This window comes from Cuculus canorus, chromosome 1, assembly GCF_017976375.1.
Source record: "Cuculus canorus isolate bCucCan1 chromosome 1, bCucCan1.pri, whole genome shotgun sequence".
In the NCBI taxonomy this organism is placed as follows: Eukaryota; Metazoa; Chordata; class Aves; order Cuculiformes; family Cuculidae; genus Cuculus; species Cuculus canorus.
Genome location: NC_071401.1, coordinates 18,567,641 through 18,590,425, shown reverse-complemented (window position 1 = coordinate 18,590,425; position 22,785 = coordinate 18,567,641). Strand labels below are relative to the sequence as shown.

Below are 22,785 nucleotides of genomic sequence, written 5' to 3'. Positions count from 1 at the left end.
GAGTAAAACTGCTTTAAGTGAGAAGAAAATCAAGCCTATTTTTTTCTAGCCCACTCTTTTTCTGTCTTTTTCTGAGATTTCCTTGATCCTCTCCCCGCTCATCTTCTCCTCCAAAGCCTGCTTGCAGCTTGTACTCCCAGCAGTCACCTTCTTTAATGAAAAGTAATGCTGAGCACTGAGCAGATTCCACTTCAGCTTTGACACTAGGAAGTGGATTTAAAGTATCTGACAGAGCTGCAAACTACAGCTGATTGGCCATTTTGACAGCTCAAAACTATTGCTTTTCTTTCATTTTCTTGCCTTTGGCATCTCACTTTTTTCCTCTTACTACTCCCATCTGTTGCTTTTAGTCACTACAGTACATCCTGTCCTTGATCCTGTCACCAGCTTCCCCCAGAAGTATATGGTGACAGATATTCTTGGCCTTCAGCACTAAGACCCTGACGTTTCCCTACTCATAATTCAAGCAAGTATTTGGTCAAAAAGGTCATAAATCTGTGCAACAGGATCAACATCAGCTGGTGTATCGTCACAAGGTCCTTCTAGATGGCTTTTATGAAATGACTGCAGGGTTTGGTCCACCCAGGAGGATGGCATTGACTATCCCCTTGCACTTATTTACAAATGAGAAGACTGATCAAGCATTGATAGCTGATCAAGCGTTTTGGTGAAGAGTGTACAATGGAGATCTCATCTTCTGTTACAAGCACAAGGATATATTTTCTATTAGTTTATATTGAACTTGTGAAATAATGAAGGCAAAAATGTTTCTTAAAGGAAATCCCATTCCATCTCTCTCTCCCAGAATAACTGTAGGAAGTGCATGGGGTGGTTACACAGCTGCAATCTTTATCATGAAATTTAGGGTGCTTATTTGCATTAAATTCTTCTCTCATTCTTCAGCAGGACTTTCCTGTTGTTTTTCTGAGATCACAAGGATGCTGAATTTGGGATAAAATACAAAGAGAATTGGTCCAGTAGTTCTCAGAAGTCCAGGAGAGTTGTACTGCTCTTTTCTGAGAGTTTTTGAAATGATAGATGGGATTGTGGTTGCTGTTTTGAAGATATTATTCATGCCATGACAGTGATCCATTGGGATCAAAGTAAATCCACAGAAGAAAAATAAACAAGCATAAACCAGGCCTATTGTAAGTAAGTATGGGAGAAAATAGTAGTTGTATGACAACTGGGTAGATATTAGAACTTGAAAATTGGGAAAGCCTCCAACCCATGATTTAAAAGACAGCTACTACATGAAATAGGATTTATTGATCAGCAGAACAAGCTATCAGTTTTCAATAAATTATTAGGAGTAGTTTAATGAGATTAACCTCCTGGGAATTGTGGTAGACCAAATTCAGAGGTGCAATTGGAACAGACTCATGGCTCCAAGGCACTCTTGGAAAGAATGGTGATTTGGTGGGTAGAAAGGAACCACATCTTTTTTTTTTTTTTTTTTTTTCCCCTATCCATCAATTCTTCCTCAAGCCTTTAATCTTCAGTTACTCTGCTCTTCCTGCAAGTAACTAGACTGCTAGATCGAGTCCCTCCCAGGGACATATCCCACCCACCTGCCTTCCAGGGGGGCATTGAACATTATTCAGGCTGACAGTTCTTGTGATTCTTGACTTTCTTCTGCAGAAAAAAAGGGGACCATCCAATGCTACCAGAATTAAAAAAGAAAAATTACTGCAGAATAATGATAAAATGTAGGGGTTTCGTTGAGTGAGGTGCTTCTTGCTAACTTTAGCCATCTAAAGATTAGTTATCTAGCTGGCTGTGAGTGTTTTAACCAACTTCATGGAGGGACGTTGATTGAAAGCTATTAATAACAGCATCTCTTTCTCTGAGTGAAGAAGTCCCTGAGTTATAATTTATTGGGTTCTGGGAGAATATTAACAGGCCTAACTCTCGGTATGCTTACCTGTTCTAATAATGTTTTTCTAGAAGTCCACATTGGTCACTTGACTTGATGAGTCACTGGCCCAACACAGTACAGTCATTCCTAGGGGAATCATTTGGGTCTCCTGTTAGAGGGAAAGAAAATATTTTTCTGGAGGTGGTTTTCAATGTTTGATTACGGATCAAGTCCAGTGACTAACAGAGCAGGAACACCTGTCCCTGAGAAAGTTACGTCTATTACTACCCATGTGTCATGGAAAAGAGCTTTTAAGCGGTGGAGCTCTTCAGATGTTGAATAGGTGATGGAGGACTGAGGCAAAAGAGTTGAGAGATGAGTTTCTGAGAGTTCGTTTCACTTGTAAACTTCTTTTAACATCAAGAGTTTTCCAGCGGTATAAAACTGGATTTTTTGGGGTTTTTTAGATGCTACTATTATTCAATGGAAAAGAAAAAGAAAAAGAAGGTGTTACTTACAAGATGAAGGGTGTGATAATAGCTAGAAAATACAACACTTCCTTATTATTTGCATTGTAGCAGCAATGACAAATCCCAGACAGAATTAAACCTCACTTTGAGAGACTTAGGACTCTGCAAGAGATTCAAGAAAAAGTACAGTTGCTGAGGTGAGCCAACCAAGGTCGGTAAGGAAGTCAGTGGCAGAGCTGGAAGAATGTCTTCTGACTCACAGGCCACTGCTCATGTCAGGAGACCATCGTGCTATTGAGACAACAAAGACTGTGATTTATTCTTTCTGTGCAGGAACACTTATTATTGAACAGCTGCTCTCAGTCAACATTGTCTATTTGAAAAAATCTGAAGGAAGGAAAGATCTAGTTCTTTCCTGGGAAATGGTTTACAGTTTTCTGGATATGACTGGATTAACTGTCTATACTTCTTCCTTTTCTAATTTCATACCATCACATTCAATTCTCCACCCTCAAGGAACACTAAATAATTCCTACATGAACTACTGTTGAGTAATCTAATAGGACAGTAAAGTGTGCCTTGACATCCTAACCAAGATAGTAAATATTTAATATAATGCTCTCTATGAGGAGCAGAGTAAAATTAAATGAAAAGTCAGATAGAATGAGCTTAAATGCAATAAATACCTGCTACTGTTCAGTGCCGAGAAGTTGCATGTGTATTTGTTTCCTCTCAGCTAACAGTATTGGCAGCCTACTTTTTTGTGGTTTTGAAATGACAACAGACACCCACTTGCAAGTCTGCTTCATCATGTCTGTTAAAATAATTACTGACATTATTGGCTTTATTTTTTGGCATCCCAATTTGTTTTTTTTTTTTTCAATTAACTGCAGGAGGTCCAAAAATCTATGTTTCTGTGTTAATTATTTCTTTTTCTTTTTAAAATTTCTTTCTTTGCTGGTTCGCCTGAAAAAAAATTCAGTAAAATTGCAATTAATTATTGAAAACTTACTCATTTTTATAAAATACATTTGGAAAAGAGAAAGCAGATTTAATTCAAGGCTATTTTTAACCTGTGAAGTGGAAACATTCAAATCCAAGCAAAAGCTGTCCTTATGCTTTCTTCCTCACTTTCAGTTGGGTATAGCATTCTTTACTTATTTTCTCATACCATTATGTACTCCTCACTGGATGCTGTGCGGACTGAGAGCCACCTGTGCTTTGTCACTTGGCCATTTTCTTATGGAAAAATTAATAATTTTGGTCAAATCATCACCTCAAACCTCTAAAAACATTTCTTGGACGAGGAAGTTGGTTGTTAGAACATGAATGCTATTTAAGATCCAGATTAATCCAAATTAAGGACTGTATAAATATGGCTTCAGAGCTTCCTAGAACAGCTCATGTAGATTACAATGAGTTTCTAATCTTCAGTAATCAAGAATTTTCTCTAATCTTGAATATTCAAGATCAACTACATTTGGATTTTGTTACCGAGAAAAATATTGTCTACGGTTATATGCATTTTTAACCAGAATCTACAGATAATGAGCACATCCTGTTGTTCTATAAAAAATGCAAGTACAGTAGTTGGTTTAAAAATTCTAATTTTTAAAAAATCCCTGTATTTTATGCTTTCTTCTGAAACACGTGCTTGAAAACTGGCTACTTCTTGTATCAGAAATCTAATACACATCTCCTTTTTCTGTGTGATATTTCACACAGAAATACTGATTTCTCAGACTGATGTTGAGTGTTTCAGTTGGAAGATATATATACACTCCCCCATGTGTATCCTTTCCATGGATCCCACCTGTGTATTAGTCTTGGGGATATCACTGCCTACATCACCCAAAGTATATCATTAATGAAGAGGTTCTGGGATTTGCTGTCACATGGCAAATTTTGAATTATTAAAGTAGTTCCCAACAGAGTGGTCACTTCTAGTTCTAAAATAATTATCTCTAAGAAACTGTCAATAATTCTGCTGTTAGATAATTCAAGGAGCTGTTTTGACCTGTCTTGCAATGCCTTGCTCTGTCCTTAATATTGCTTTGCGGTTACAGTTAAATACACAAAATGTACACCACTACTTTCACTTGGTTCTATACCTTTCCTTTTGAAGGTCAGTCTAGTACAGACTGATATACTGGTCTATATCAGGGATTTTTTTCAAATGTGATGGAGTGTCTCACAGTCAAATTGGAGTCTTCCAACGTTTCTGAATGAGAGCTACTTTAAAAGGATAATTTTTCCTTGATTATCCCTGGGTAAATACTCCTTCTTGAAGTAATGTACTTATTGATAGATATTCAGCCCCCTGTGCTTCAGACTGTTCTGTGTCAGCACAATTACTTGGAGCGTAATTAACAGTTACTTTGAAGAGGTATGTACAGAAACAGTCCCGTTTACATCCATGTTGGAACTGCAAAGACAGCCATACAATAAAGATCATCACTGAAATCAATATAAACGCAGTGGAAGAAGAGGGAAAAATCCTGCTGAATAATGCATTGTTTCTGCATAGTCCTTGTTCGTGTTAGCACAACATATTAGTAAGTTTTTTCTTCTCAAAATCGTTTCAGATACTTAAAAACATGCAGCTTACATTGTAAACAAAATTTTGAGACTGGTGAGAAAACAGGATCCCACTGGCCTGTAGAGCTACTTAATACATTGGATTTGATTACTTCTAAAAAGTATGAGCTGAAAATGGCAATGAATAACAGAAGAGTCATGTTTAGAAACAGAAGAAATGTTTAATATGCCATTCCAAGGAATTCCCTGGAGGACTAGGTAAAGAAGTGCAATTAAGATTTCTGATCTTTATAGAATGTTTCATGCTGTTAAACAAACCATAAAATTCATAGTTATTCCTATTATAAAACTTAAAGATACTTATCTTGTTGAAATAAACTTAATGTACAGTATCATATGATGGGCAAGTATCTTCATATGCGGCAGGTTTAGTGGTATTCAGGGATTATGCCATGGCAGTGTTTGAGATGCCAGGTTGTAATCAGAATTTCACCTTCAACTCTTAAGTCTGTAATAGATCAATGAAGTTGAAAATTTATGGAACTGTTGGCCGCTGCAGTTATAGTTATGGTAACCTTGGAACTTTTTTTGTGAAGTAATGCATGAAACTCTCGGAAACAATTGTGTATACCACGGAGAGAAATATGTCCTGTGTGACATAGTTTTCAAGGCAGTAAGTATATGAGAGGGCTGGTTTATTTGTTTGTGTCACTTCTATTTTTTTTTCATTACCACTATTAACTGAAATGATAAATAGTTTTATGTCTTTGCAATGCCACCGAGATACAATTTGATATTGAGTAGCAGAATAGTGGAATACTTTGGATTAAATTACAAAGGATGAAAGACATCAGCAGGCATCTGTTGCAGACCTTGAAATGAAAGAAAACATAAATTCCTCAGACCAGTTATTCAAAAGCTCAAAACAGGATATAGGATTCATGTAGTACTTTATCTGCCTAGACATCTGCTGGGTAAAACCCTCTGTTAAACGTGGATCATCAAAGTTACACAGATGAAAAAAAATTATGACAGGGAAAAAGAGAACTGAATTTAAAGAAGCTATTACACATTTACATTTTGGTATTTAGAATGGAATAAGAGTGCAAATCATGAAGCCAGTCAAAGATATCTACAATGGTCCATAGTTGTCTATAGGTATTTACATATGTACAGCTAGGTCTACTGGACTATCTCCATGGCCACTTAAAAATAAACAAACACTTCCAGGGTGTAAAACATGGTTTTAATGAGACTGTCATAACCTGAACATAACCATTTTTTTAATTCCATCGACTGTAGGAGAGCTTAGATAGGTTCAGGTGTGGATTGTCTGCACTGTAGACAGTGAAAGTTAGGTAGGGTGGTTGTATTTTTCTTTCTGGCCAGCATCCAAGGATAGGAGAGAGTTCCAGGGTTATCTTCTGACAACTGTGCAGCCTGCCACACTGATAAAAAAAATAGTGTTCTAGCAGTGAACAAGGGTGCAGCACTCATAAGGAACAGGGCAAAATATAAAAGGACTGAACTACTTTCATCAATTCCTATCCGAATTTTTATAAAGGACTTCCAACTTCTACCTCAAAATATTACAATAAGCTATGTTTAATTGCCAGGAAATAGTAAAAGGAGAATGGGAGATGTCAGAAATATGTGCTTCACGTAACAAATTGAGATATGACCTAGAAAAATGTAAGCTAATAAATCTGAGAGGGAAATAATCTAAAGCACTGTTATTAAGTCAGACAAAGATACCTGGAAAGCAGAAATGTCAAAGGAGACCTTGGGGTTTTAGCAGACAGCAAATAATATATACACATGCTGGAATCCTAGAGGATGACAAAAAGGGACTGTGTGACTTAGGTCTGCGGTCTCTTCATTCCTTTGTCCACAAGGAGGTGATTTTCTTGCTGTATGGCAGTGATGAGATTGCACCTTGAATCTAGTGATGGATGTTGACAAATTGAAAGGAATTCCGAGAACAGTAGCAAAAATCATTAAAGGGCTGAACAACCTGACTTGGTAGGAGAAAGAAAATCATACACTCAGAGGATAAAGGGAAAAGATTGTTTCTGTTATCCCAAGTGACAAAGACAGGCATGATGGGATTATGCTAAACAAAAGAAAATTTGAGCAACAGAGTAGGAAGAAAATTGTGCTGCAATGTGACTTAAAGAATGTGGTAGAAGACATTTACATAATTTGTTCTAGCATTTGTTACAAGGGTTTTTTTAAATTTAAATTAAATTAAATTAAATCAAATTAAATAACTGTTTTCAGATTATGCATTTTGTGTACTTGATGACATGCTGTACACTGCAAGTGTCACTGGTTTGGTGCCACTTGTATTACACATATGTTTATGGCCTTGCATGAAGTTATTTTCCTGAACTTGTCATTAACTCCTTGTGCTTGTCACAGGTTTATGAGTTGACTGCAGCCTTTTAGCTGATGCACTACACAAGCAGAATAGGTTAATATTTATCCTGTCACTGCATAAGCTTTTTCACTGGTACACACAGCATTGGAAACCAAACATCATTGTTATTTTGTTGATAATGTAGTGATGATACAGTCTTCCAAAAAAAGTTTTGGACATGCAAAACACTTTGCAAATACCAGAACTCATCTTGCATTTCTTGTGACTTAAGGACCAGGGTAGAAATGACTGATTTAGACTGTTTTCCTATATGGGTCTATCAGACTCCAGAACTCTATAAATAGTCAATGAGAAAAGTATTTAAGATGCCTAAATCAGATATCTAAAGGAGGTGGTTTGAACGTGCTCCTCCTCAGTATGTATTAAACAAAACAGCATCAGTAATAAGAACGGGAAGGAAGCAGTGAGCTGTTTGCATTGAATAGAAAGGATAAGCTCTGTCACTTGCACCAAGATCAAATGCCTTTCTAATACCTAATATTTTTCTAATTATTTATGGATATATAGTATACAGTACTTGAGACTACTTGCTGAGAGTTTTCACTAAAAGATAATTTAGTCAATTAACAGCAAAACATTCTAAATCACTGAGTCCCATTTAAACCTTTTTTGAGTGAGATACTTCATCCAATGTTCTGTGGTAGAGAAGAATTTGCAGTGGCAAAGGTAGAGATCTATATGACTTTTCCAGCCATAATTTCAATTATCTTGTGATGAGGCTTTCACCATACTCCATTCACTTTGGACTCCCTTCATGGTTAGAGTGTATGACCCATAATACAGGAATCTCATTTCTTCCACTATTTAGCTATGAAAAATTAATGGCAATTAACTTATAATGAGTTGACAGGAAATAGAATCTTAATGATATTAGAACCTTAAACTACGGAAGCTCCATTTGCTTTTTTATCTCATAATCTGTTAATTTGCTTTAATATTTATGAGTAACGATAGTTATATTAATTTCTCATTATTTTGGCTGCCTTTCTCCTTTCTCCTCCTTTCCCCTTGTTAACTGAATCTGTTTCTTAAAGAATAAACAAACTCATTTCTGTAGGCATTTCCCAAATGCGTGTGTGACAGGATTGTCAGGAGAGTGTCTGCCACACCATAAATTTGAGGTGTGAACATCTTGGGAATTTCTTTACCCCACTGTGATACGAGTACTTGAATCAGATGTGATCTGGGTGGGAAGGAGGCAAAGGATGAGGATCTGCTCCATGATTGCTTTGTGGTTATTACACATAAGCAATAACTAGGGCTACACTGAGCAATGCTCTAAAATGCTTGCCAACCCCCACTTCATAATAAATCTGTGCCTTTACAAAGAGAGCTTGCAGTGAAAGGACTTTGAGTCAAGCTCATCAAGTTGTATCAGTTTGCATGTAAATATGCTCTACAATTTCCAGTATATTGTCCTTATTATCAGGAGAATTTACTGTAAAACAGTGTTTCTCACATTAATTAGCTCATATTTCAACTGAATTTTTTTACTCATCCGATGAGAGGGAACAAGAGGCTGTGCATAGAATGTGCAAAGTGTCTCTGCAGCCAAGATAACTAGAAAAAGTTTAGTGGAGTTCTTTCATTAAGAAGGTCATATCCCATTGACTTCTGTGGCACTGCACCAACATAATTCAAAGCGCAATTTGTTCCAGTAAAGTTGCACTTGATGTCCTGTTGCAGTTGTTCTGGCTTTTAAACCATTTAGTAGTGTGAAGTGAGTGTAAAAGTTTTGCTGGGGAGACTGGATGTGATTTAAGAATCTTTATGCATTTATTTTCTGGTTTATAAATGACTATTCAGGGAAGGCAGCAAAGGAAAGTGTCTTTAATTTCATTCATTTGATCATTGCCCAATTCCACACCATGTTAATTTCTAAAGGAACATTCTCACATGTTGCACATGTCCGAAAATATTTTACTTAAAAACATTTGCCCTATTTCACAATTTGAAAGGTATTTGAATCTACATCTTGGATTGCTAGGCTCCCTCTGAATGCTAGTTAGATTTAGCTCAGAAGTTTCACTTCACATGTAAGACACTTTCAGGTGGAATGGAGGGGAAATATGGCTTTTCATAGAATTGCGCTAATTTGTTTCATTTTATATAACTGTATCTGAAGACATCTCCCATGTTTTTTTCTACGATAAGTGGGATGATATTTCTTTAAGCCACAGAAAGCCAATCTGTGCTGATAGGATTAATTTATCTAACAAGAAGGATAGTTAGGTGGACTCCTTTCTCCTACGGCATATCTCTGCCCCATGTCTCTTTACTGTACAATTGTAGGAATGACAGCACCTTGTATACTTGTATTCAAATGCCATATGAGATTTCCTGTAAGAACTATAAGAACACATTTGGATATTTGAAGCACATTAAGTAGTCTAGAAAAATCTTCTAACAGTGTCTTCAAAACATTTTGTTGATATGCAGTGTCAGAAAAGTAGTGCTGTGTGTTGTATTCAGATACACACAGACTGGATTCTTGTAGCTAATAAAGTACGTTGTAGTTTTCCCCCTTGTTAAGAGGTAGACCAGCTCCTTTTTTTGTGGCCATTGCTACATTAACCTTCAGGAGGTTTTGTTTTGTTACTGGCCTATTCCCCAGATGACTATTTTCAAGTGAAAGGGGAGGTAAATCTCACAAGAAAGCAATAATTCATAGAGAAAATGACAGCTATAATGAAGTGCTGCAGTGGTGGAAAGATTTCCCTAGCAGAAATGTGCAGCTTGCCTGTTGGAAGTTTGTTGACTTCAGTGTGTCTCCTCCAGACTTGTCTGTGGCCCAAAGCATTTTCCTGAGTATACGGCCAGTTTACTATTTCAGATGTCACACTCATTGGTAAAGTTAACAATTGTTACGTGAATCATATCATAATAAGTTATTACCCAAGTACTGTTGCATGAAAGTGTGCCTGATGAGTTGCCTTGTGTGGCAAGAGGCAGCAGCCTTCAAATAAAAACCATGCGTGTGAATTGCTCGTTTGCATTAGCTGATCTCTTGGCAAAGTTACAGAGAAATGAGAAAAGCACCTCCTTAAAAAGGACTAAGGACTTAAAAAAAAAATTGCCTTTTGCTGTCAGGTCATTCATACTAAGGAAAGAAGTAGAGGGCTATAATTCTTCCATGAAACCGAGTAAAAACCTTTTAATAAGCATCATTAAGTCTTTAGATTGAAATAAGAGGCTATCTACCCTTTTATCCCATATTATATTGCCCAAATTCCTCTTTGTCATCCTCACTGTGGTTAGATGAAAGCCCCCTGTTTTCATATTGATCACTAAAAGCACTTTCCCCGTGTACCAGTTCACTGCATCACTTCTAAATGCAGTTCATCTGATCCCTCTTACTTTGGCTGCTGCTCATTCAGGGCTACAAAACCTATAGTTTCAGGCAGGTCTTGGAACCAAATGATCATGTTTCTTACCTCATTCCATGGGATAACATTAGGGTCTTTGTTTAGGTGAGATCCAGAATAAAAATAAAGGTCAATTTGCTTTCCCATGCATGCCCACACACGTGCACACCCACATATATATACACCCATCTTTCTTCACAGAGTTATTTGAAGCCAGAACAGTAGACATCTGTGTGTGCTTGTGTCTATTTCTTTTCAGTAACACAGTTTCCAAATGCTAGATGTTGGGGAATTGTAACTGCACTGAAATGTACCCTAGGTACATCCCAAGATCTTCAAAGCTGTGGGTTGAGTGGTTCTCAGAGTTATTCTTTTTCACTGGCAAAGAAAAAGGTTGTCTTTGACAAGGAAGTTAGGTGATACAGGAAACAAAGCAATTGGTTTAGGGGTTATCAAAGATTTATTTGTAAACAGGTCTTTGCTTGAGTTGCACTGTTTCCCTACAGCTGCTTGCGTGTGGCTAGAGCTTTTATTTCTACTTGCCATTTTTGCATGCGTGAAATTTTAGCAGGGTGAGACTCAATAGGGTGCTTCCATGGCTGTTTTCCTTTCTTCTCTTTATTCCTTCCAGAGCAGCGCAAAAAATCCATATTCTATGTTGAAGGAAAGCCACCCACAATGATAAGAACCGACCTTATATGCCAGATAGATTGGAAACTCAGACCAGCATTTTAGGGGACTGTTCCTGGACTAAAGTGAAATTACAAACATAGATCCACACAGCAGGCTGGATTTTAAGGACGTACATCAGCAGAGTATCTGCTGTGTTCAAAGCAGTCTGCAAGTTGCAAACAAAAAAAAAAAAAAAAAAAAAACACACAGCGAAAACTCATTTTTTTTTTTAAATAATTCAACCTTTTTCTAGTCTAATTCATACTAGTTTTAGGCATTGCATATCCCCATCCTGTTTACATTAATGTTCCCCGCTTTAATGTTCCCCAGCTTCATTTTATGATGGCACAGGCAGCACTTTCTCTCTTCTGTTCCTCGTGGGCAAGTAGATTTTTATACGTGTCTGATACCTTGGATTAGTCTGTCAGTAAATGCAAAAGCTAACTTCTGGCCAGGCTTTGCCCTCCCTTCTCTTCCCACAAGATTTAATTGATCGGTTTCATCATATGTAGCTTAACCTTATGCAAGAATGTGAAATAGCATATGGTTTCCATCCTAGGAAGATAATTGACCCCCAGGTGATTTTAGTCAAATGTGAAGAAAAAAAATATAGTGGGGTTGTTTTTGGAAGGGACAAGAAATGAGTGAAGGAGGGGAATGATTTCACCTCTGGTAGCTTTTTTGAACTTTGAGCTCTGAAATCGCAGGTTTGATGAATGCACTCAATCCACTCATTATGGGTAAGCTGAAGCAGGTCTCAGGGTCTCCTGATCATAAAATCGATGCCCTGGGACATCAGTGTGCTTCCTACACCAGCAAGTCCAGTCACATACTCAGCAAAGAGCTCTCTTGTTCTTGCTGGTCTGACCACAGAAGCATCGTCTCTCTCAAACAATGTTTGTGTTTAGAGAAATAATATTGTCCCTGGCTTCCTTTGCCTCCTCTAGGGAGACTAACTCCACAGTGCTGCATTGGACTTTCAGTGTAAATTGTTTTCCTTGGGCTTTTCTTCCCCATTTGCAAGTTATAATCTAGTTTTTATGTTTGTTTCCTCTACTTCATGCTTTTCTTTCTATGACATTCTATCTGCTGTACTGGTAGATATATGACAGGAGAAGAGCTTTTACATTTGTGTATCAAATCCTATATCCACTGTCTAGTCTACATAGTCAAAACATATTTATAGGCTTTACGTTTGATAAAGGTCGTCTTGTGAAATGCAAAGGTGCAGAAGAAGCTTCCTGAGTCTGAAGACAGATTAGCTGCAGCGGTCTTTGTTTGTTACCATTCTTTTCTTTTGTAGAAGGAGTCTCTTTCCTTGGGCAGCCTGATTTAGTGGGATGTCCCTGCCCATGGCAGGTGGGTTGGAACTAGATGACCTTTAAGGTCCCTTCCAACCCTAACTATTCCATGATTCTATGATTCTATGATTCTGTGATTCAACATATTCTGGATGGGTTCACCGTTGCTTAAGAAGAACTGTGAATCATGTCAACAGTTTACAGTTGTAGCATGGGAAATTCTGAGCAGCAGCAGGAGCAGATATTGGAAAAGTTCACAGGGAAGAGGATTTAAGAAAATAAATTAACAGTGTCACAAAGACCTATATCATTCCTCATCAGTCTTCCACTGATTTGATGAAGGAAAGATGCAGAAAACATTTTTTTTAACAAGTTCAGATGGAAGACAGAACTCACATACGTCATTTGCCTACTAGTGGTAGGATAACATGAAATATGAAGCTGTCAAGCAGGGAGCAGGACTGATGCAGACCTGACAAGTCTATCAGACTGAGCTCAACAATCTTGAATTCCTCCTCTCCAACCCCATCAACAAGGGTTACAGCTCATATGCTTATGCAGCACTGCACCATAAATAGACAGATCTCTTTTATAAAATGGCCCTTGCACCAAATGTCATGAGATGGCAGATGCTGCAGTCCTGGGGACTCATGATCACAGGATACCTGCTGGGTAGCACATCTCCTCCACTATGAGCTATCACTTTTATTTGGTGTTGTGGATTGTCATTGTTCCCCCATGTTCTCACAGGCTGGCCTGCTTTGAATCCTGGAAGGGACAATGCTGAAGAGGACTGTCCTCTTGCTATCAAAAAGTCACAGAGCCAAGGCTGGGGATGTCATCCTACACCAGGCAGTTGTCCTCAGATCTCTGTAAAAGCATCTCATACAAATTTGCCAGCTTTACCTCTGTCTTGGAGATGAAGTCTTTTCGAGTCATTCAACCTTGGCAAATGTTTCAAGCACCTGCCTTGCCTCTGGCTGAATGTGGGACAGAGCTATGGCTGGGCTGTTATATAGTGTCTTTCAGCTCTGAAAATCTAGATCTGTTGATACTGATCTCTTGCAGCTCCATGAGATGCTCCTTTTGTCACCAACCATCTGCCAGTTCCTTTGGCTGTGCAGGTATAGATCATGAATGCCAGCCTGGTACAGTGTCAGGACTAAAACTTCCCCATCAGTGTATGTTGTGTGCAAATAAAATGCTTCATTGCAAATATGGAGGAAATTTTCTAACATTCTGAGAAAAAAGTTCCCTAGGCCCCTGAGGAAAGGGGAAAGAACCAGTAAGTTAGTTTCTTGACAACATCAAAAGATCAGGTGATAAACAGAGGGAGGAAATGTTATTTATAATATGACCAACACATAATTAGTCAACAAGCTGTATGGAGGGGAGTGATAACATCAAAATCTATGTGTTTTAAGTGCAGCCATAGCAACACATGACTACCAACTAGAATATTGCAGTAAAATTATCAAGGCTTTTCTTTCCCCATCCCAATGCAGAACTGTCAGATTGTATCACTGCATCTGGACTCACCAAAGTGATGAAGATGGCGCACAAAACCATGACCCCAGTGTGCTTAGAATAAGCAGCTGTACCTGATAGGGTCAGGTAAAATATTAAGCAATTGTCACTTGTTCCTTTTTCACATGGCCAGGTGGTGAATATGCAAGAAAACTGGTATCAAAGTTTCTTAATATGAGATTTCTCTTGCCATGGTGAGGCAGCTGGCAAAAATGGCCTATTATGAGTATATTGGCTTTTGTGTGAGTACATAGAAGAGCCAGGAACAAAACCTTAGGAATCCACTTATGTGGCTTAATCTCATGGACTCAGAAAAACAGAATATTACAGAGGCTGGAAGGAACCTTGGAGATCATGTAATACAACCTGCACTGCTCAGAGCAGGGTTCTCTACAGGTTAGCTACAGAGCAGGGTTAGCTACAACAACTCAGGGTTGTGTCCAATCAGGTTTTGAATATCGCCAAGGATGGAGACTCCATAGCCTCTCTGGGCAACGTATTCCAATGTTCAATCACACTCCTCTAGTCCAGAAGATTTACAGGATTCAAATGTTTTCATTTCTCTACTATTGACCAAAAAGTTCTCTTTACAAGGCTTGGCAACCTGTTAGTTCTTTAATGAGTGAAATATCCATAAATAATTTACTTTCTCAGCTGAAGCAGAGCAACTCTTGACCTCAGTATTATTCATACTACTTAATAAAGGGCATTCAGATGGTACATTCATGATCAAGAGTTCTGTGAAAGCTGGAGGACAATACTAGTATTGCAGTATGAGGAAGAATCTTTTTGACTCTATCTCAACAAAAGTCTAATGGGAGAAGAAAAGGAAAATACATCTAAGGAACATTGGTGGATCCAGGTTGTTTTAGTCTTCATGGGTTAATAACCCTTTTAAACTGATATTTTCAGTGGTTCTTAAATTGCAGGAATTGGTCTGAGGCCGAGAGGGAATAATGGCTCAAGGAGACAATTTCTAGGGAGGAACTGAGGTCCTGCAATTCTGCTTTGGAGCAAAAGCAAGCCACAGAATGAAATTCCCCACAGTTCCAAGGTTAGCAGTGAAGCTGATGGCTGGAGGGGAGAAATCTGAGGCGAGAAGGAGAAAATGTGAAACAATATGGGTGTCTGTGTGTGTGCAATGTCATGCCACATAGCCAAGGCCTTTTGTCCTTTAGCCAGGAATCTGAGCTGAAAACCCCTTTTTGAAGGTCCTCACAAGAAACACAGTAGCTCTCTCTTTCAGGGTAGTTCATGTTAATGAATGATTTCATGTTATTCGATGTTGAACTGATATGTTGGGATTTGGACTTTGAACTATTTTAATAGTTACTGTCCTCAGTTAGGTAATGAACAGGCCGAAATGGAAGGTAGGGAGAGGCTCTGCCTATCTTGACAGTCCACCAGATGAGAAAACAGTGATGGCCATGCCCAGCTTGCATACACCTTGGTTGTTATGACTCCTGATGGTTTTCCATCAATACACTCACATCTGAGAATTATGGACCAGCTGTTCACAAAGACCAAAGTACACCATTACAAATCAATCGCACCAAATCAGCAGAGGCACAAAAGTTAGCTCTATCCTACATTTAATCAGAAAATCTCTCTGGAGTCAGTGGAGAGAGGCACCTCTGGAGGGCAATTCAGAGCAGGAATCTGACTGCAAGGGCAGCATTAACCTTTATGACTATTCTACCTTTGCCAAGAGTCAATGGGATCAATTCGTACCTAAGCAGAGAAGGCTTATGCTGGCTGAGAAGCAGACCCAGCATCAATAAAGCTACCACAGTGTGCTCTCTGTATCACAGAACTGCCATATGTCTCCACTTACGGGGTTTGGGCATGGGGGCTGTAGAGGGAATTGCTTTCCTGGGCAGGTTAATGTAACAAAAACCGAGCAACTCTGCAGCCCTTAATCTCTCTAAAGCTCATAGTCTCAGTCTTTCTGTGCTATGCTTCATTATGGGGTCTTTAAACACCTAAGCTAAAGATAGAGAAAGCAATTTAAAAAGAAAACACAACTTTGGCTCCCTTAGTTGGATTTTTGAAGAAGTAAAGTTCCTCTTGGGTTAAATTTATAAAAGAATTCTAATTTTGTTTATACAGTATTACAAATTCCAAGCCCTACAGATTAGACACACAAAATTAATACCCAACTCTAGAATATTTTAAAAATCAAGATAAATTAAGGTATTTAGAATTGTCATCTTGAAACATTAAAAATTTTTATTCTTTTTGTCTTTCTTCCATATATGGAAGTCCTAGTTCAAATTTAGTAAAAAGATCTGACAGTTCTGCTCCTAATTTTTATATTAATTCTAATTGCTCACACTACTCCAGAAGATGCAGCTTCAAAAAGGAAACATAAATGAATGCCTGCAGTATATAAAAATACTTTTATTTAATACCTTAGTTTTAGGAGTAGGCTTTGTTTTATTTTTTTTATCATCAAGAGATATCGCTTACCAATTTTCTTTATTTTAATTCTGTCTTGAATATACTGCTCATTGTAAACAAAACACATAGTTACTTAGCATGCACATTTTAGCTCGGGGATTTGAAGCAGTTTAGTGGGCTAAGACACATACTATATATTTCCACTCATTTACTCATGGAAGTTTGTCAGAACTCACCAGACACCTTTCAATAATCTCAACTTTTCTTTCTATTCTGATTTTTCTTTTCCTTATTGAATCGATATTATAAATGCATTAATGGAGATGTTTGTGGAGAGAAGATAGACTGTTTCAGTTCCTTTGCAGCTGTAAATCAGCTAAGTGTCATTTACATCAGTGAAGCTACTATTTACTCCAGCTGAACATCTCCTCCTTCAGTTCTAATATTAACTTAGTTAAAAATAGATTTATATTTAAACCTCTGCTTCCTGCAGTGAGAGTAGGTGTGTCAACTTGTAACATGACCAACATTTACAGTATTACCTCTACTGGAATCCATTTATGTCGGCTCCTAACAATCACAACAGAATAGCATTTTGGAATTGCCATTGCTTTAATTTTTATAAAAAGACAAGAATAAAGTGATCTCTGGTACAAAATGCATGTATATGCATAAACAGCATACAACATGAAAATTCTGGGAACCCATTCCTTGAAGGACTACTTGTGGAAAGTGAAGATCTGCTGGCATTACATGTGGGGAATAGCAATAGTGAGGTGGGGAATCTCAAAAGTCCTGTTGTCAATGCATGGCTTGTGATTTAGTGCATGGTTTATTTTCTTAATAAACATAGAGACATCTGAGATGCCCAGAGCCATTTAAGATGCCCAATCTTATTTAAGAGACTGGCAGAGAAGATGCAGGATCTGCAGGAAACTCATGTCTTTCTGGATGGCAGCTAGAGGACAATCAGAATAACTAGGGCATCTCTAGTGGCACTGGACGGTTTTCTCTGAAAGGCTGAGCTGTGCTGTGTTTTACATCTGCAGTCACAGTTTTCAAGTTATTTTTTGATAACACTGACGGGCATGCCTATCAGAAGCTGTTGGCCTTTAGCAAAATCATATACTGGCTCATTTTCACTGCTGTGCCAGTTATTGCACCTGTGAGTGTTGTCACTAAACTGAGTGACATTACCAAATATGCCTCACTGTAAACTTATATATAGATTTAAGTACCTACAATATTGAGAGTTGTATTCAATTTCCCATTAAATATTGAACTGCTAAAAAAATGCTCAGGACATTAGCTAATTAAATTTAAAGTGTTTGAACAATGTGAAAATTGGGACTGAGACAGCCATTTTTTGATGTATGTTGAAATAATTGGACATAGCCAAGTGTCAGATACAGGAGTCTCTCTCCTTTAATTTCTTCAAAAAGACCAACAAAAGTCTGAAAAAACTACAATATTTTAGTGATATCTTAAAATAAATAAATATGCCTTGTTACCTGCATTAAGCATGAAATCTAGAAAAGAAGAAATAAAATTGGCTTTAGAAGATTTGTACCCTGAAAAACATAATTCCTCTTTCTCCGGTTTTAAATAGGTGTGCATATTAACTTAGCTCAAATTTCATTCCACCCAGCTAAAAGCACCTCACATTTGATGTACTTCTTACCCAGCCACATATAAACTGTGAAACCGTGGATGGTGTCATGCTCTGTATACCTTGGGTATGAACAAGCCTGGAACATGCTATAATTCTGTTCTAGTTGCCCGGATTCCTGCAGAAATCAAAGTATGAGAAGGTAGCTTGGGCATGTTTGTCCTGTAGATATCCATTTCCCTGTATCAGTATAGACATAAAGACAAATACCAGTTGCCGTCCGATGAGATGGCAGCCTGAGGAGAACATGCTTCTGATGTAAGTGCTTTATTTAAATGCTCATAGATAAGGGAAATCTGGGTCTTTGAACTTATGGAGAATCCTACATGGACAGTTTTTGACATCTGCCATGCAAACAACATCTACAAATCCAAGCCAGTCTTTTCTGACATCCAACACCTGGCTCCTTTTCTGTAGTGAGAATGGCTGGACCATTGCAGTGGCGCACTGATTTTTATGGACGGTGAACGCAAAAAGGGGACTGAGAAGAGACCACTGGAGTTATTCTGACACATGACTTTCTGTTCTTAGGCAAACGAGGATCTGAAATATGTAAGTACACAATCATTGTTTTATAGCTCTATTTGTAAAAATGAGAGAAAGAAATAAAACTCTTAATCTATCATGAGTATGGGCTTTATACATATATCACATTCTTTCGATGTGTATTTATACTCAAGTGGAGTTGATAAATCAAGTTATTTCTTGTAATATTTTAAAGCAACATTATTTGTCTCTTGATTCCATCCCTCTTTTTCTTTAAAGAAATTAAAAGAGCAAAACACATGAAATTATATTTACAGTGTAATTTAAATTTTACTGTCTAATAAATAGTGACCACCTGGAAAATCCTTTTTTTCCCTGTATTGTCAACACGGCATTTAACCAAAATGATTGAATCAAGACAAGACATGATTCTAGGTTCCTAAAGCTTGAATAATGACATTGTCAATGTTAGTGTGCAGTCCTGAAAGTTCATTTAAAGTATAAGAAATAACTTAAATATAATTTCATGACAGCTTACATATAACTTAGCATAATTTATTCTTGAGCTTCTATACTCTGTTTCACCAGCATTCCCAACTCACCAAATACTCACTGACACCTACCTTTTTACTCTTTCACGTTCCCAGTACAATAAAGGTAACATGTTTTTTTTCCCAGCAAATTCAAAGTGTACATTGACTTCCAAATTGACAGCTTTATCTTGACTTCCACCAACACTTTTGCTGGATGAGCATAAACACCGCTGATTTTACAATTTCATATGGGTTTACTACTTCTGACTTATCTAATGATGCTGCAAAAGATGCCGTTTAGATCATGCTCCATAAAACCTTATTTGCTCTTAACAAATCAAAAATAGAACTTGTCATCCACTGAATATGTACCTCAGTTTTCCCAAAATAGTTCAAAAAGGGCAAAAAAAGTCAATAAAACTTGAAACGTACACCAAGATTTTAATTATCCATAGATAAAAGATTTAGAAACACAATTAAATTTATTTCTAAAATTTCGAGTCAGGAACTGCATGCTTCAAAGTACAGAAACAAATCAACAAAAGCTGTAATGGTCTGACTCATAAGGACAAGACTGAGTCCCATGATATTTCTGGGTTTTAAATCCAACACAGAAGAATGTCTTTATTCAGGTGGAATTCAAAGTATAGTTTTAGATTTCAAGGATGTACTGATTCTCCTTTGGGTTTAAACAATAAACATATGCTTGTATTCTTCCCTTGGTCCAGACTATAATTATATATTTCAGATTATGGTGTTTATATAGTAATGAGACTAGCCTGAATTTTTACAGCTTTGGGCAAATTCTTGAAAGTACACATTGTAACAGTGGCAGGCAGACTGTTCTTGGTATGTTTTTATTAAAATAAATATTTTTTAAGGAATGTTTAGATTTCTGACTGTAGATGACTGATTTGGTAGACACTGGTATAGCAATAATGTCATTATATCAACCCTCATGTCTTTTTATTTTATATCCCAGAGATATTTTTACAACAAAACCCCAAAAACATAGCCTAGGTGTCTTCATTGTGTTAGATGAAGAAAACAGGGTTTTTCAGAACAAATGAGAAGTGTGATGAAGCAATAGTAGAGCACTCTGATTTTTTTTCAGAAAAGAAAAGGAAAGGAATGAAAAGCCTCTGGTAAAGTGGAACAGTTGAACATTTCCTTAAACAAGAAGCTATGCAAAAGATGTTGATGACACCATGAAATATGTACTTATTTCCAGAGAGGAGCTTTTGAATCATAATTTGTTCAGCAGCTATTAAAATATTTTCCTGGAAGAAAAAAAAAAACCCTGCTAAGTATCAGGACTTTCTTAAAATGAGGAGTGAAAACTCAGTTGTTGCAAACTGTACTTCTTAAGAGTGCTGTCAACCTAACCTAGACTTTTTGACAGCTATGGAAACAAGCCAAGATGATATTAAAAACTGGTATTGTGCTGGAAGTAACCATTCCCTGCCACATGTATTGGATATACCCTGATATGTGAATGGATATTTACAGTATGTCTAAACGACATATCCACTCAAAAAAAAAAATATATCTTTATGGGAAGGTGTCTAGTATCTCATTGTCCATAGCTAAAACACAGTGTTGATACATTGTTCTAGCAAATGAAAGTGAAGGACATAAATGCACGATCATTCCCAGGGTAGTTCAAAGACATTAATCGGTACCCTAGATCTGCTGGAAAGAGTGAATGGAGGATCCACTCCTCTTGGTTCTCCACAGTTGCTATTTGATGGCATTCAAAGCTACATGTTTAAGGAACCCTGGCAATCAGGTTGAGTTATCTCAACCATGCGTATCCTCACATATCAGCAGGATGGAGATTTACATTTGAAAGGAATTGGTTTATAACCTTGCAGAAATGCACAAGAGTAGTAGATGGATATTATCGGAACATCTGGCCAGTTCTGAGTTCCTGCAGAAATGTTGCTACATAAGGATCTCCTCTGAAGTGCTCAGATATCAGTGTGATTAGCCTGGTAGACAGATCTCTGTACTGGAGAAGCAAGGTCAGTGCTTCTGGGACAATAGGAGACATAAAGATTCAAAAATCATATCTTATTATTCTATCAAATTATATCTGCAGAACACTTTAAAGTCATTACATGAAGGACAAAGGATGTTATATATAATGGAGAGAGAGGGGTAAATGCTGATATTTCTCCAGTGCTTTTAATTAAGAGAATTTCACACAAGCCTGGCCTTTAGAAGAAAAATAATCTTTGGTTGCACACTGGGCATGTTTAGCTTCCATAAGAAACACACAAGGAACCCATTGAAGACTTTTACTGACAAGGCTGCTGTTTTGCTGGTGCAATGTCCCCAAAAAACTTGAGGTTAAAAGCTGCACCAGGGGAGGCTCAGGTTGGACATTAGGAAAAATGTCTTTACTGAAAGTGTTATCAAGCACTGGAACGGGCTGACCAGGGAGGTGGTTGAATCACCATCCTTGGAGTTATTTAAAAGATGGGTAGATGAAATGCCGAGAGATACGATTTAATAGTGGTTAGGAATGTTTGGACTTGATCTCAAAGGTCTTTTCCAGCCTAATGATTCTGTGATTCTATGACTTTCTCTAAAAGTGAGATCTGTTTTGCTTACTGCAAGTAGGAGGTTGATGGAGATCAGAAAAGACAGCAGTAATTGATCATTTTTATGAATGGTGCTTCTAATTGGAGTTCTTGTCACAGTTGAATTTCAGTGAGGAGATAGAATGGTATAGGTAGGAATTGATAGAATTCCTAGGTAGGAATGTTTTCCTCAGGTCAGTACAAGCTCTGCTCATGGGAAGTGTTGAGATCTCTTTCATTAAGGAGTTGTCAAATGAGCTCTGGTTAGTGTGGGTTTTGTTGGTACCTACTAATAAATTGACATTTTCTTCTTATGCTGGCAGTGCTTCAAGGTACCCAGACTACAAAAATAACACACCAGAAACAAAGGTCCTTAGTTCCGTGTGTCAGGATTTACCTCTTGTTATGGAAAAGGGACACATGAGAGGATCAGAAGTTATCATCCAATCATGTTCTTAGTTCATACATTGTATCCCACATGGTTTGTTCTCTCTATAATCACATTTCAGTTTTGGATCCTGCTGTGCAGAAGAAAATTAAGGCGCTGGTGTGGACTGGTGTGGAGAACACAGGGCTGAAATGTGGTAAAATAACTTTACATCTGCTGGGAATTTACAAGGGTTTGATAGATTATATCAGTCTGTCTTGCCCATTTATTCAGTGAAATTAATGAGATTGATCAAGATTTGTAAAGGACGTGGAGATAAATAGAATAAAACCAACCCATAGTAGCTGCACATTTTTATTTTCTTTTTTTTTCCTTAATGATACATTCTTTACAGAAAATGCACCCAAGGTGGGAAATAGGAGATATACTCAGGCCCTTACAGCTTCTGCTTTCTAAATTAATTTCCAGAACCCTATCCTTTAGCTGAAAATATTAAAGCATACTACCTATTTTCCTAGATATGGATCATTTCTATAGTTCATTGTTGGCATTT

The 22,785-nt window shown here is 37.5% G+C and overlaps 1 protein-coding gene across 10 annotated transcripts in view; it reads left to right on the top strand.

Annotated features, from left to right (window-relative positions):
* The window catches only part of TENM4 (teneurin transmembrane protein 4), a 606,655-nt gene that overhangs the window by 73,674 nt on the left and 510,196 nt on the right, over positions 1-22,785 (top strand). For 8 of the 10 annotated variants that reach the window (XM_054066489.1, XM_054066498.1, XM_054066515.1 and 5 more), the window contains one exon: positions 18,658-18,792. The exons of the other annotated variants lie outside the window; for them this stretch is intronic. The gene's annotated coding sequence lies outside the window, so the exon portion shown is untranslated. The remainder of the gene's footprint in view (positions 1-18,657; positions 18,793-22,785) is intronic. 10 annotated transcript variants of the gene reach the window in all.